This window comes from Bos indicus, chromosome 4 (genome assembly GCF_029378745.1).
Source record: "Bos indicus isolate NIAB-ARS_2022 breed Sahiwal x Tharparkar chromosome 4, NIAB-ARS_B.indTharparkar_mat_pri_1.0, whole genome shotgun sequence".
NCBI classification, from domain to species: domain Eukaryota; kingdom Metazoa; phylum Chordata; class Mammalia; order Artiodactyla; family Bovidae; genus Bos; species Bos indicus.
In genome coordinates this window covers 52,894,238-52,909,930 of record NC_091763.1, presented here as the reverse complement: position 1 = coordinate 52,909,930, position 15,693 = coordinate 52,894,238, and the positions used below count along the sequence as shown (strand labels likewise).

The window sequence follows — 15,693 nt, the reverse complement described above, 5'->3', positions numbered from 1 at the left end:
TAGATCAATTTCATGGGAAGGCAAACTAAAGCATAGAAAGCTTATGTAACTTATCCAAAGTAAAATAATAACTGAAAGAACCAAGATGTACACCCTGGCAATCTGACTTAAAATGATGCTTTCAGATATTTTATATGGTCTTCTAATAAGTCAATAATGCCACAGGTTATATTGACTTTCCAATGATATGCAGAGAATTCTGCTGGGACATGGTATGGCTAGGTTCTCACGATGTGGCAAACAAAAAAACCACAGGATGCCCAGGAACATTTGTATTTTAGATGAACAATGTAAAACTATTTACTACAATTTCATTTTCCAACGTGCTTTGGTGTATATACTAAAACGTACTTGTTTTGTGTGTGTATGCTCAGGCACATCCAACTCTTTGCAACCCCATAGTCTATAGCCTGCCAGGCTCCTCTGTCCATGGAATTCTCCAGGCAAGAATACTTGAGTGGGTTGCCGTCTTCTCCTCCAGGGGATCTTGCTGACTCAAGGATTGAACCTGTGTCTCCTATATCTCCTACATTGGCAGGCGGATCCTTTACCACTAAGCCACTTGTTTATCTTACATTAAAATTTAACTGAGCGTTCTATATTTTATCAGTCAACCCTAGGCATGGATCTTGCATGACAAGGAAGGGGAAAGGCCAGGAGGAAGCACAGAAGCTGCATGATACACCTGGCCAGGAGGTGGACAGAAAGACCAGACACTTTATCCTGGTGCCCTAGCTTCACCAAATAGAAAAGAAACTCCACAAAAAGCTTCTTCTCTGCTGGAAAGTTCTGAATTTGAATTGCCATTTGCTTTTCTAGGGAAGGGTTTCCCTGGTGGCTCACAGGGTAAAGAATCCGCCTTCAATGCAAGAGACACACAAGTTCAATCCCTGGGTTGGGAAGATCCCCTGGAGAAGTGAATGGATACCCACTCCAGTATTCTTGCCTGAAGAATTTCATAGACAGAGGAGCCTGGTGGGCTACAGTCCATGGAGTCTCAAAGAGCTGGACATGACTGAGTAACTAACACTTCTTATCTAGGGAAGCAAGGTTCTATACTGCTAGCATAAATTTGCATTTACAGTCCTCCAGGTGAACAACTAAATGCAGAAATCTGGGAACAACCAAGAAAATACAATAATACAGGTACCCAAGAAGAGAGGTTGTGTTTATGGGCAGACTTCAAGTTGGATTCACCTCTCTTCTTTTAAGAATAAGTGAATGAGTAAAAACCCAATGATGTGTCTATTTTTATCTTTTTTTTAATTTTAGAAAAAGTAGAAGTAATGTTTGACACAGTCTACTTGAATTATCAAAAATTCAATTAAAACAGGTATTAGTTGGTCTCCTACTATGAACATGACATGCTCTGGTGATATAAACTGAAACGAAGGCTTTGCATCAAAGAAATTTTGGTAAAATGAATTTTAATAAAATTAATATAATGTCAAGGTTGTTGTGGAGTAAACAAATGAACCACCTGATCAACAGTCAGTAAACCAACCTAAAAGAGGAGGAGTAACTCTGTGTAGAAGGGGACCATAAATAGGATGCGCTGGCTTTCTATATTCATCCTAAATCCCTCTACTGTGCCTAGAAAGATGAAAACGTCCCCCAGACTCTTTTGCAGCTTAAATTCTGCTTTTGATTTATGCTTCAACAGTTGAATGGCTGAGTAATATTTAAAGGCAAAAATGTGGCAGTTGTCTCAATTTTATTGTCAGCAAGTTCACAGAAGAGACATTTAGATTTGTGGCAACAATACTAGTAGAACAACACTAGTAGACACCCTAGTGTCTTGATAATATCTTTGTGGCTATGACTGGCAGGTGTACTCATTGTCTTCAGGATGTCTAACAGTTCTATGAGCCACTTAAGATCTTATAATAAATCCTTTGGCTTTAACTACCTGGAATGCTATTCCATTTTCCACACTGTACTGTGATGGATGCTGGTACTAGAAACACTCAGAAAATTATAATATTTGATTGGTTCCCTGAAGCAGTAAAACTGAAAGCAGCAATGATCTTGTTAGCTTTAGAAGGGGACACATTAGTGGCCAAAAGTTACCTAAATAATCACCATCGTTAATGGAAAACAAGAATCTTTGCTGCTGGTTGTGGGCCCTAAGTAACCTGTAAACCCATTGCCAGGTGGGGCAGTAAATGGGTTTACAGCCAGTAAACGGGACAGGGTGATTACACTGGATTCCTCCTACATGGAAGAGGAAGAGGGTGTACTAACTAGTGAGTGCACGGGCTGATTTTGGATACGGATTTGCCTTTACTGCCTACCCTGTAAACAGCATTTTTGGACTTACTAAATAGTTTGCTTTTTAAATCATGGTATCATCACACAACACTACTCTTGACTGGCCATGACATTCACTACACAGGAGAAATAGGAGAGAAAGTGTGTCAGCTGACTCCTGAGGCATTCATCCTTTTTAGCATATACTCAGAAACAATGGTCCTGTTATAAAGATAGAATAGACCACTGAAAACTGTCAGTCAGTACCTTGCTAAGATAGAATGCTTCCTACAGGATGACATACTTTCAGCCAGCAAATGATGTGCATTCCTTTTTCTCATATAGTTGGAACACACTTGTCTGGGCACTAAGGGGTGGAAGTGCCAATGGCACTTGTGCTTCAGTACATTTAATAACCCAGTATTTTTGGTCCTCATTTCTGAGGCTTTGCTTCTGATGGTTTAGAGGACTTGATACCCAAGAGGTGAATCCTTCCACCAGGAACGCATCAATGATTTTTTTTAATTGAAACTTGAGACTTCCACCTTTTAATACTGAGCTATGCGTGTCATTGGAGCAACAGAGAGAAGGGATTATTGTGTTTTCTGGGGTGATTAATCCTTATTACTAAGGGGAACAGGGGTCACTGCTATCATGTGGGGCAGGGTGAAGCATACCATCAACTCAGGAAATCCTCTAGAACACATCTGGTTCTGCCAAGTCCAACTACAAAACTTAATGAAATAGCATGCAGTATCAGTGAAGGCTCAGACTCCTCAGGTGTGAAGGTCTGGGTCACTCCATCATTAAAATCTCAGCTTGTTATGTTGCCCAAGGAGAAAGAGACCTGAAAAAGGGTTTAGGAATGAAGAAAGTTATAAATAATAATTAAGACCTGGTGACCATTTGCATAAACAAGGACTAAAATAACTATTCATATTATCTTCTTTGTGTATTTATAACATTTTTGCTGAACAACTTTATTTTCCTCATAAAACAATCATTTTATATAAGACAAGCTGGTGTCAGTTTAGTTTGCAATTTTGTCCATATTTAAAGAATATCAAGATGGGACTATGATTGAATGTGGGAAATGACTATCACCAGTTTGTGGATGTGGTGACTACTGGGATTTTAGGCCTCCTTTTTAAGACAGAAGGTGAAAGCATTTTATTTGTACATTAAAAGCTGCAGTATTGCAGAAAATATTTTGCCATTCCGTTGCTATTATCTGAAAGGTTAGGATTGAGCAGAAGGATTTGATCAAAGTTGAGTATCCAAAGCAGTGAATTGAGGTAGATATGGTGGCTCAGTATTCAACATCCAAATAAATGCCTATCAAGATTGTTTCTGATACTAGAAAACTAAAAACCTAAATTTTTTCCCCCACTGAACCCACAACAGCTAAGTTGCTGGATGTGAATGATTCCACTACTTAGATATGCTCTAACAAGAATTGGATGGTAGAAGTGTTTTATTTTCTGTTTCCACAGGTAAGTATGGTCAGAGGCATGTGCTTTATTTTCTGCTGTGCCATCAGCAGAGGTCCCAGTGCCTTGGCGCTAGATTTATGGATGTCAAGGCAGGATGTATGGCATCTGTTTTGCTGTACAGATTGCAACATGGAAAGCATTGGTTTGGAGCTGGTAGTAAGACAGTTTCCTTATAGCAGTGCCTTAATGATTGATCACAGTGGTTTCTGGTTTGTTCTAGTGGCAGCATAGTTCTGGAGCTGCAGCAGCCATGTTCCACATCGGAAGATCAAACAGGAAGTGTCATCTCCTGCGGTGACCAAGTTTTGCGATGTGGTTACAGAGTCACGCCTGAAATCTCAACCTGCAATGTACTTCTTCAGATATTCAGGCAAGTCTGTAAGACAGATACCCTATAATACATCCATTTTGACTAAAGGTAAGTAAAATGAATTCTGTTTTCTGTGACAGAAGCCTAAACTGGCAAAATGTTTGACCACAGAGGTTGAAATGAGAAACAAGGAGACATAAGAACAAGCTGAAAAAGGACCTGTAGAGAACATTAGGATCGCCAGGCTAAAAATGAAATTTTACAGTTTAAATTTTCATTAAATGCAGTAAAGATTAGAACAGACATTGCAGAAAAGTGAATAGGGATGTGGCAGACAAACTTAAGGAATCCTCCTGAAAAGAGAGAAAAGACCAAGATATGAAGACAATAAAACAATGTAGTAGGCAGGGATGTCAGGAGATATTAAATATATGGATATTAAGTATTATATAAAGACAAATCGTAACTAAAGAGAGCCAGTAATAACTACCAATGGGATAAGAGGGCTCAAACAAAAAAGGAAAATGTAATTCAGAAAACTGAAGACCTGAGGATATAGAACACAAGGTCTCCTCCAGAGCCTCAGGTAAAATTTCCTGGTGACATATTTGAATTTAAAGATGAATAAATATCCTGCGAACCTCCAACTCAAACAAAAACCATCTTCCAAATACCCCCAAAGAAATAAATCCTGGTGTATATGAGAAGACAAAAACTATTTTGCTCTATAATATTCAGTAACAACACATGAAAAAATAATGTGTACAAAATTTTGATGGAAACATTTTTATGAACTCGGAACTATAAACCTCGTCAAATTGTGTAAAGTCAATAAAAGGAGTTTGTGATATGTAAAAACTCAGAAGTATGCCACCCAAAGGATCCAAAGTAAGTAAGTTAAAAAATGAAGACTATGGTAGGTATAAAATGGAGTTGCTGCTAAGTCGCTTCAGTCGTGTCCGACTCTGTGCGACCCCATAGACGGCAGCCCACCAGGCTCAGCCATCCCTGGGATTCTCCGGGCAAGAACACCAGAGTGGGTTGCCATTTCCTTCTCCAATGCATGAAAGTGAAAGGTGAAAGTGAAGTCGCTCAGTCGTGTCTGACTCTTAGCGACCCCATGGACTGTAACCCACCAGGCTCCTCCACCCATGGGATTTTCCAGGCAAGAGTACTGGAGTGGGGTGCCATTGCCTTCTCCGATAAAATGGAGTAGTGAGCATCAAAACCAAGATTACAAAATAGAAATTAAAGTTGTACAAAACTTTACTTGAAAGTAAAGAAAATAATGTAAAATCATGGTTTATTTGATGTTTATGTGTCCATAGATTTAAGTGGAAAATATATTTATATATAAAGTTTGGTTCAATTTTATGTTCCCAAATCACCCTTTATTAGACCACATTGCCATAAGTAAAAACTAAGTACTGACATGAAAGGGGGGAGGGGAACTTTTAAATAATAACTCCTTGTACAAAGAGAGAAAATGAAAATTCTATTATATAATATTCAAAAAAAGAAGCAAAAACATTGCAAAACTAAAACATATGTGGCCAAAAATATGTATAGAGATTAATCCATCAATTTCAAAGCTTTAATTAATTACTAAGAAAATAAAATAAGCAAACTGAACATTTTCCAAGGGATTAGATGAACTAAAACCAAAGTTAGAAAAAAAAAATTGAGTTAAAAAAAGTACAAAAGCAAAAATTACAAATTTACAAATGCAACAGTAGAACCGTCATCTACAAGTTGGCTCTAAAAGTAATACATAAACTCACAATAAATTATAAATATAGGTTTTTCCAGTTTTAAATTTCCTTGTAAGCCTAACTTTAGCTGTAGCCCATAAGTTCTTGTATGTGTTTTAGTTTCATTAATCTCAAAGTGTTTTATAATTTTCCTTTTGATTTGTTCTTTGATCAATCAATGATTTAGGAATATGTTGATTAATTTCCACATATTGTAAAATTCCAAATTTTCCATGTGTTATTGATTTCCAATTCAATTCCATTATGTTCTGAGAACATGACTTTTATTATTTTAACCCTTTTAGATGTATTAAGACTTGTGTATGACCTAGAATATAGTCCATTCTGGAGAATGTCACAGGTGTGCTTGAAGAGTGTACGTATATTTTACTGTGCTGGAGTAGAATGTCCAGTAGAAGTCTATGAGGTCTCTTTGGTTGATAATATTCTTCATATCCTCTATATTCTCAATGATCTACTTATTTTGCTCTAATCTGTAATTAAAAGTGGGATATTGAATTCTCCAACAATTATTGTGGAATTGCTTATTTTTCCTCTCAAATCTGTTTATTTATGCTTCATGAATTTTGGAACTGTGCTGTAAGCTGTATATATGTGTATAATTGTCAGAGCTTCCTGATAGATTGAGACTTTTTCATTATAAAATGCCTTTCTTTAACTCTAGGGATATTTTGTTGTTGTTTTAAAGTCAATTTTGTCTGATGGTGTAGCCACTCCAGCTCTTTTATGGTTGTTGCTTGCATTATATATATATATATATATATTTCCATAATTTTATATTTACTCTACTTGCTTGTATGGTTGAATCTAAAGTATGTCTCCTATAGACAGCATGTAGCTGAATCTTCTTTTTTTTTAATTCAGTATGACAATCTCTGCCTCTTGACTGGATTGTTTAATTCACCTAATGTTATTATTGATATGGTTGGATTTATTTCTGGCATTTTACTATTTGGTTATTTTATGCTTCATGCATTTTGTCCCTCTGTTTATCCTTTTCAATCTTCTCTTGCATTAATTGAATATTTTCTTGTGTAATATATTAATTCCTCTAGAAATTTTTTTTAATTTATTTTTTATTGAAGGATAATTGCTTTACAGAATTTTGTTGTTTTCTAACCGCAACATGAATCAGCCATGGGTATACATATATCTCCTCCCTTTTGAACCTCCCTCCCATCTCCTTCCCCATCCCACTCCTCTAGGATGATGCAGAGCCTCTGTTTGAGTTTCCTGAGCCATACAGAAAATTCTTGTTGGTATCTATTTTACATATGGTCCTCTAGTAATTTTTAACTGTATGTTTTCATTTATTTTTTAGTAACTCCTGTAGCATTTTAACAAACACTTAATAGCATCTCTATATTTATACCAAACTAATTCCATTATAATATAGAAACATTACTCCTTTATAACTCTATTCCCTCTTCTCCTTTTTATGTTATTATTGATATACATTTTATTTTTATGTATATTGTAAACACAACAAACATGGTATTTATTACTGTATATAATTTTTTGTTTATTAAAAATTGAGAGAGGAAAGAAAACCAAGCATATACTTGCAGAATTTTATATATTAGCTTTCTGGTTCTCTTCATTTGTTTCTATGGATTTAGTTACAATTAGTATCACTTTCTTATTTCAATATAGCTTTGTTCCCACCAGGCTTTTTTGTACTATTATTGTCAAATGCATTGCACTTCCATGTAAATTACACTCATTGATAAAACTATATACATTATTTTTGCATAATTTTCAAGTCAATTAAAAGAAGAATAAACATTTATACTATCATTTTTAATTATATATTTACCTTTACTGGTGACTTTGTGTGTGTGTGTATAAATATAATTTCTTAATAAGTGAGAAGTTACCACAACATGGAAGACACCCTAGTTTGTACTTGTGAATAACATAATTTGAACTAAAATATAGCACAGTGTCAAACATTGTTACTTATGATTTGTATCAACTCAAAGACTTATTCACATTTCTTCATATTTTGATGTTTTCTCATTTCTATGAAAGAATACGTTATTTTGTAATAAATGTGTGAGCTTTGAAATCCAGATTCTAAAGTGGTAGATTCTTTTTTAATGTCTCAAGTTTTCTCTGAATAGCCCATTCTACTCACTTAACTTTAGGAATATTGGTGAAAGCTGCAATGTCTCTGGACATAGTAGGATGTACACAGAACACCATAAAAATCTCATCATTTGTAAGCATTCAAAGAATTTACTTTCTTCAAAGAAGATTGCTTCATCTTGTTAAGAAAAATGTGAAAATGGGAGAACAAACTAAATTGGAATAAGTCCCATTACACATGAACAAAATTTTGAAAAAATTTCCTTCTTATTCTTGACATTTTAGTTATAAAGATGTATTTGTGGAAAACAAAGATCAAAGCATAAAAAATTAAAACAAAAAATAAAAATAAAAATCATAGAGCTAAGCTGGCATTCTCAGAGGTAAATGCCTAAAGTGATGCTCAGGAAACTGACAAAAACCATTTAGCTGTACCACACTCAGGTTCCCTCACTTCTCCTAGGAATAAATAAGTGCAACTGAACGCTGTACCCTAATAGGGGAGAGAAGTATTTTAATTACCTAGGTCTAATTTAATTTCTTAAGTGACACCTTAGACTTTTACCTTTTGTATTGCTTTCATATATTCTAAAGGATTTTTAAACAGGTCTTATTAGTGGATGAGCTTTTTTTTTAACTCATCATATTTTCATTCATTTCTTAAATATATTACTATAGTTGTGTTTCAACAAAGACAGGTTAATAACCATTTACTGCTTTAATTATATTTTTTATCTTTTTTGAGTGGTTTTAATATGCAAACTAATAAACTGACCTTGAAACATAGACCTCAAAATGAGAACACTGTCAATGAGAAGTCACATATGGTACAGAAACAATGGGGGAAACTGCTAAGAGGATATAAGTATATACCCAATTATGGGGTTTATTTTTAAAAGAACCTTGGTATAAGGAAAACTGAAATCTCTCATCAGACCGCAAGTAAATTAGACAACTTTAAAAAGACAGTAAGTGGAGTAAAAGTTAAGCATTTTGCTTTCCAAAATATTAATTTCATACTAAGTAATGACTTCATTGCTCTCTGATCATTGGCAAAGGGAAGATGTGCATGTTCTCCTTTTGAAAACTGTATTAATAAAATTGAAGGTTGTGTGCTTTATGCAATGTATGTTCTGCAACATTTTGAAAGCTTAGCTGGGAATCCCTGTGGTGCTGACTGAAGGAAAAAAGGAAGCAAAGTCTTCTCCAGTTTTTAAAAACCAGAAGTATTTTTCAGAAGTCATGTATGAAATAAACTGCTTATGAGAAAATGCCTGTAATGCTCCTCAGTGTTCAGTGATAGAGGGATCTGTTTAAAACACTCTGACATAAAAAATAAGTCAGTTTTAACTTCAATTATCAAGCGCCAAAGTAGCATTCTTTGATAGAAAGGGGTGGGTTTCTGGCATTTCAAAGATAAATATGTATGAAAAGAGTTGTGTCACCATGGAAACCAAACCTCACTATATCTTTTTAGACAAGGCAAATAGTAATAGAGAAACTAGGGATCTCTAAAAACAATTTTGAAGACCAATCATCATTAGGTATGTTTCTGTATTCTTAAGTTTTATCATTTCTTAGTTTTTAGCATTATTTTAAAGTTCTGAGGAATACTTTGGGATTTTCATCAAGTCAATTTAGAAATTTCAAGTGTTTTAATGAATATTCCTAAATAGGCATTGAGGCAACTGTCTACGTGGTTGCATTATTAACTAATGTGTTTTACAAACTTTGAACATCCCTCTGAAGAAATAAAATGTGTATTTCTTCAGAGCAACACAACTTCTCTGGTGGCATTTTAAACAGATACCTTTTATATTTCTCTTTATTATGAGAAATATAAATTTTGTTTTTTAATGAATGAATTCTGGACTAGAAGTGAAGATTAGTATCTGAATCCAGCGATGATTTTTCTTGTGACAATTTTACAAATATTTTTGGAGTTTCTGATAGAGTGCCCCCTGGCTCTTTTAGTTGGGACTACCACCTGCTAAGAGCTAATACATTTCATATTCCCTTTTTCCCTAAAAGTACAGAGTTCAATTATTTTCAATGACTTAATTTTAAGTATATGTATATCTAAATGAAGTCTATGGTAGGCAATTCAAATATACCTTCTGATGTAAAAGGCAATATTTTTAACAGAAAAGAGCACAGGTTCAATAGATCTCAATGTCTAAACCTAGTTCTATTTCTTTAATAGTAATCTGGCCTTGGAAAAGCCATCTCCTCTCTCTGAGTCCTCATTTCTATATATCCAAAATGGAACTCATTATACATACACATGATCAGGATTATTTTGAAAATCATTGTTTTTTTGAAAAATCTTTAAAAAACCGGTGAATTATATTTCAAGTGAAATTGGGTTTTATTGCAGATAAACAGCACCTGGGCTAAATCTTGCATATATGATAAACTAAGTTAAGCTCATAGCTCATAAAGTACATGTAGGCTGTGCTTATGCAACACCAAAATATCTGGCTCAAAAGTGAAAATTCATGCAAGATGTACTTTTGAAGAAAATTATGCCTGCTTGCTTGCTTTCTGTATTTATTTTGTCAGCCATCAGAATTATTAGTGACTACGTAGTTACCAATGAGCAGTGCTGCTGTCGTTGTTGTTGCTCAGTAGCTCAGTCGTGTTCAACTGTTTGTGATCCCATGCTCTGCAGCACGCCAGGCTTCCCTGTTCTTCACTGTCTCCCAGAGTTTGCTCAAACTCATGTCCACTGAGTCGGTGGTGCCCTCCAACTACCTTGTCCTGTCATCCCCTTCTCCCCTTGTCCTCAGTCTTTTCCAGCATCAGGTCAGGGGGCCCGTGGCATGGCATTCTGCATACCCCACACAGAGCATTGGAATGTTGTCACCCTTTCACACTTAAAGGCACGTTAAAACACAGACAGCACTTTGTTTATCCTAGTATAGTAGCTGCTTTTTTTTTTTCTGCATAAGGGATATTTTTCTTAAATAGCATTCAAAATAATTATTTTACTATCTTTAGTACTGAGTGTGATTGAGTACTTGAAAAGCCTCAGAATTTTAACATAGTTAAGCACTAATTAGGAATCGGCTATACCCCAGTATAAAGCAAGAAGTTTAAAGTTTGAAAAAAGAAGAAAAAAAAGAAAAAGCACTAATTAGGTCTGATTCACAATCTTAGTGGGCACTAAAAAAATGTTTCTGGAACAGACCTCTACAAGAAACATGCTCATCTCCAAATGGGATAACTAATCTTACAATACTCATTTTTAATTTATTCTTATTTATTTCAATGGAGAGTATGTATTTGATAATTTATTAGCAAATTTATGCTTTTAAGTTCTTTATATCTTTAAGTAATACAATTTCTGGCTTCATAAGTATTCTCATATTTTTAATGGACATTTATTTTCAATAAAAAATAAAATTTCTTCTGTTTTCTACTATCAGAACCTATTTTAAACAAAGCTATGGATTATTAAGAATACTTGAAAACAAGGACTGATAGAGTAACTTTCTATTGAGTGAACACTTGAGTTATTAATATAAAACTTTGTATTTATAACTCTCCATTTATTCCTTTAAATATTGATCCTATTTATTATAGGACTTCCCTGGTGGATCAGTTGGCAAAGAATCCACCTGCAATGGTAGGAGACCACCTGCAATTAAGCAAACTGAGGTTCAATCCCTGGTTTGGGAAGATCCCCTGGAGAAGGAAATAGCAACCACTCCAGTATTTCTGCTGCGGAAATCCCATGGACAGAGGAGCCTGGCGGGCTGCAGTACATGGAGTCACAAAAGTCAAACACAACTTAGTAACTAAACCATCACATTTATTATAAAATTTTAAATTTCTTCCACTTTTAATGGTGAAAATGAGATTTTGGGGCACATTCGCCCATTTTCACTATAAAAGACTGCGGCTGCCTACCAATCCAGGAGACACAGAGATGCAGGTTTGACCCTTGGGTCAGGAAGATCCCCTGGCGTAGGAAATGGCAACCCACTCCAGTATTCTTGCCTGAAAATTCCATGGACAGAGGAGCCTAGCGGGCTACCACACATCTGTTGAAAAGAGATGGACCTGACTGAGCACGCACACATGCAACCAGTCACTTAAGATGTATCTGTCTGAAGACAAAAAAAAAAAAAAAAAAAAAACCAGCAACAATGACAAAACACACAAAACTAAGCATTTAGACCAGAAAAGGCAATGGTGACCCACTCCAGTACTCTTGCCTGGAAAATCCCATGGACGGAGGAGCCTGGTGGGCTGCAGTCCATGGGGTCGCTAAGAGTCGGACACAACTGAGCGACTTCACTTTCACTCTTCACTTTCATGCATTGGAGAAGGACATGGCAACCCACTCCAGTGTTCTTGCCTGGAGAATCCCAGGGATGGAGGAGCCTAGTGGGCTGCCGTCTACGGGGTCGCACAGAGTCGGACATGACTGAAGCGACAGCAGCAGCAGCAGCAAGCATTTAGACAAAGCAAAAACAAATCAAAAATGTTCCCAAATCCACATTATTCCCGACACAATGATTAGCATCTTGAAATTTCTAATTACCTAGAACTATTTGATTTACCAGTATCTTCAAATATCCTACAGACACAGCAATCACTTAGTAAGATTCCACAAAGAGCATCACTATCCAATATTGTTGCCCGCACTTCTAAAAGTGAAGTTCTTACTAGACAAGAAAGAGATTGGTCTCTGCTTTTTTCTCTACCAGTACAGATTTTGAAGCTTTATTTCAAAGTTACATAAAATCTTATATTTTCCTGGGCAGAAAAAGCCGTAACTTTTCTAATCAAGTTAATCAATGCCATGTTTTCAAGCTGTTTTAATGATGATTCTCACAGTAATCTGGCAGCATGAATTTAAGAAAAGATACTAGATTTTAACAAACTGAAATATCAGAAGGTAAGAAAGGGTTAACAGAAAGAAGAAAGGGTTAAACTTAAAAGACAAAGTTTAAAGAAGTTTACATGATCTATTTACTGACTATTTCTAGGTGATAACTATTAAGCAGTGTGAGACATAAAATTGCAAACCTTTTTCAAAAAAGACAGTTTTAGACATGCTATTGTTAAACTAAAAAGAAAACCTCATGTACATATAATTACTAACTGATAACCTATTTACCACAAAATGCCTTTATCCCTATCTCTTCTATCTAGCTGTGTCTCATGTGTGAAACAATTTATCACAAGAGGTGAAAAATAAGAGAAAATAAGGTGAAAACAAGACAATGAAAAGCTATCATAAGTTAAAATCTTTTCTAAGAAGAGATACTCAAAATAAACATAGTTTGTATCAAAATATATTTTGATATTTAATATTCCAGCTACCTTCAGATGTAATAGAAGAAAAAGTGACTTGAACTCTATGAAATTATTATCTTTTATCAGTTATTAGCTACTTCTTTCAAAGTTGTATTTTTAAAATACCATACTACTTATAAAAACAACAAAAACCCCCCAAACCCCCAAAATACCATATTACTTATCATGATTGTTTATTATTTAATAAACATAGAATTAAACTACTCAAATAGAGATCTAACTTTTAATACTGTGTGTGAAAATACATATATGTATGCAAGAGGGCTTCCCAGGTGGCTCAGTGGGTAAAGAATCTGCCTGCAATACAGGAGACACAGGAGATGCAGGTTTGAGCCATGGGTTGGGAAGACCCTGGAGGAGGGCATGGCAACCAACTTTAGTATTCTTGCCTGGAGAATCCCATGGACAGAGGAGCCCGGTGGTCCACAGGGTCGCACAGAGTCAGACATGACTGAAGCAACTGAGCACGCACACACATACGCATGCAAAATGAGCTCCCACAAACTAATATATGGGAAATAATCTGTAATATGAATTTAGGGACATGAAGTAGGTACAATTTTCCTAAAATATCAAAGACACATTTTTGTCCCATTTTATTTAACAATTTAATGGTCATTAAAATGATTTAAAAGCAGGATGAAAAGAGTGAGTGAGGTCAGGAAAAAAATTATGTAAAGAAAAAAAGCATACAAACACCGAGTGTTTGAAGCAGAAAGAAGGATATAGAAGAGGACTCTGAGGTCCTTAAAAATAAATTTTGGTAATTCCAAGCTTTTCTTAAACTTTACTGTCTCTTTCCTTCTCCTTCAAGAATTCATCTATGCCCTTCTTAATATTGCACATGTCGTTTTACCTTCAACAAGCAAGGTTTACCTTCACCTATATGGAATATACAACCACAGACATACTCTTTTATATGACTTAAGCTGTCAACCAATCCAGCTTTGGCATTTTGAGTTGAGAATTGGAAAACAGAAAACTAACCAAGCAGAGTTTCCATGGTCATTTTCACAAGGAACCAGGAGTAGAGGATCAGCATAAAAGATAATACAAAAAGAAATTTTAATGAAAACTGTTTTGATTGGAATTGAACAAAAAAACTGTGTTTGATAGCATCTATTGAATAAAAATCTCAAAAATTGTTATTCATTTTTTGAGTTGTATATCTGAAGCTAACATGTTTTTTTTCTTATTTTTTTTACGGTATTGTTTTCTTCATTTATGAAACTTTCCAGAACACAAACTGCAACTTGTAAATAATTCTGACTTGGCAAGTCCTCATATGTACTCACAGATTACATACTGTTCTGATTAGGCACACCAAACATGCTACTCAGTATGTAGATGTGTTTCAGCTCATGATGACAGTTGATACATGATTCGCTGTGCTGACTACTCAAGGCATTTGCACTAGTTCAATATTCTTATTTACTCTTGTCAAGACTTTGCTGTAAACAAAGCGATTGAAATGATGTATCAGATGGCTACTGACAAAGAGTTTTTTAAAACTACTCATACTTCAAAAGAAAAAGAAACTACATAAATATGTCAAAGTCCTATGAAAATAAAGTAGCTCCTTTTAAAAGTAAAATAAAGCCAATGACATTCCATCATTATGTTTCCCCTACCATTTTAGTTATCCGCCAGACTGAAAGAACTGTCAATAAGATGGCTTGAATCATTTGCTTCAGAAAAATAATTTTTCCACTAAGAAAGAGTCCTTTAAAGAAAGAAAAGACAAATTCTCCTTTTAAGCTCACTCAAGTCAGAGCTAAATCCAACTGCCTCTTGCTCTTCCTACACAAACTTCTGCATGATTTAGTCAGTGAAAAGTCACTCCACTGGCAGGGTAAAGTGCTGTTTTACCTTTACAAGCAGCTATAAATCACTCCATCAAGTGAAACACTTGTTAAAAGCTTAATGGGCAGAGAAAAAAACATGCAAATTTCCAAAAGGAAAACAAAAACCTATTTCGGGGTTTATCTAATAAATTGCACCCACACCCTGCCTGGCCACACAGGAAGAAGGCGCAACTTACTGCCTAGGCAATAAAGTCAGTCGTCTCAGGGGAGGGAACACACTACTGATCCATATATTCTCAGCATGTTTATCTCCGATCAGGGATTACTACAATGTATAGCTGTTTAATACTGTAAGGGTGTACCTGAATAGTTCTATTCCCATGGTAGACTAAAAAAGGGGGGGGGAATCCATATATACATATGAATTAAGAAGTACATTCTTTAAAAAATCACCAAAATGAATTATGTTGCCTTCCAAATGGTTTTCACTGACCTCATGAAACTCATCCAGGATTTAAAATGGAAGTGGGAACAAAAGTTAAGCAAATAACTTTCTAAAATGTCAGAGGAGAATGAAACAGAAAGGGATTAAAAAAGGATTAAAAGATAGAGGGAGAAATAATGAAAAAAGAGGAAGAAATGAGAAA

General features: G+C 35.2%; 1 long non-coding RNA gene across 1 annotated transcript in view; it reads right to left on the bottom strand.

The window, feature by feature from the left end:
- LOC139182712 (uncharacterized) overlaps positions 1–11,941 on the bottom strand; it is a 72,458-nt gene extending 60,517 nt beyond the window's left edge. Inside the window, exon 1 of the long non-coding RNA XR_011566241.1 lies at positions 2,928–11,941. This is a non-coding gene — a long non-coding RNA (uncharacterized lncRNA). The remainder of the gene's footprint in view (positions 1–2,927) is intronic.
- Between the last annotated feature and the right edge of the window lie 3,752 nt (positions 11,942–15,693).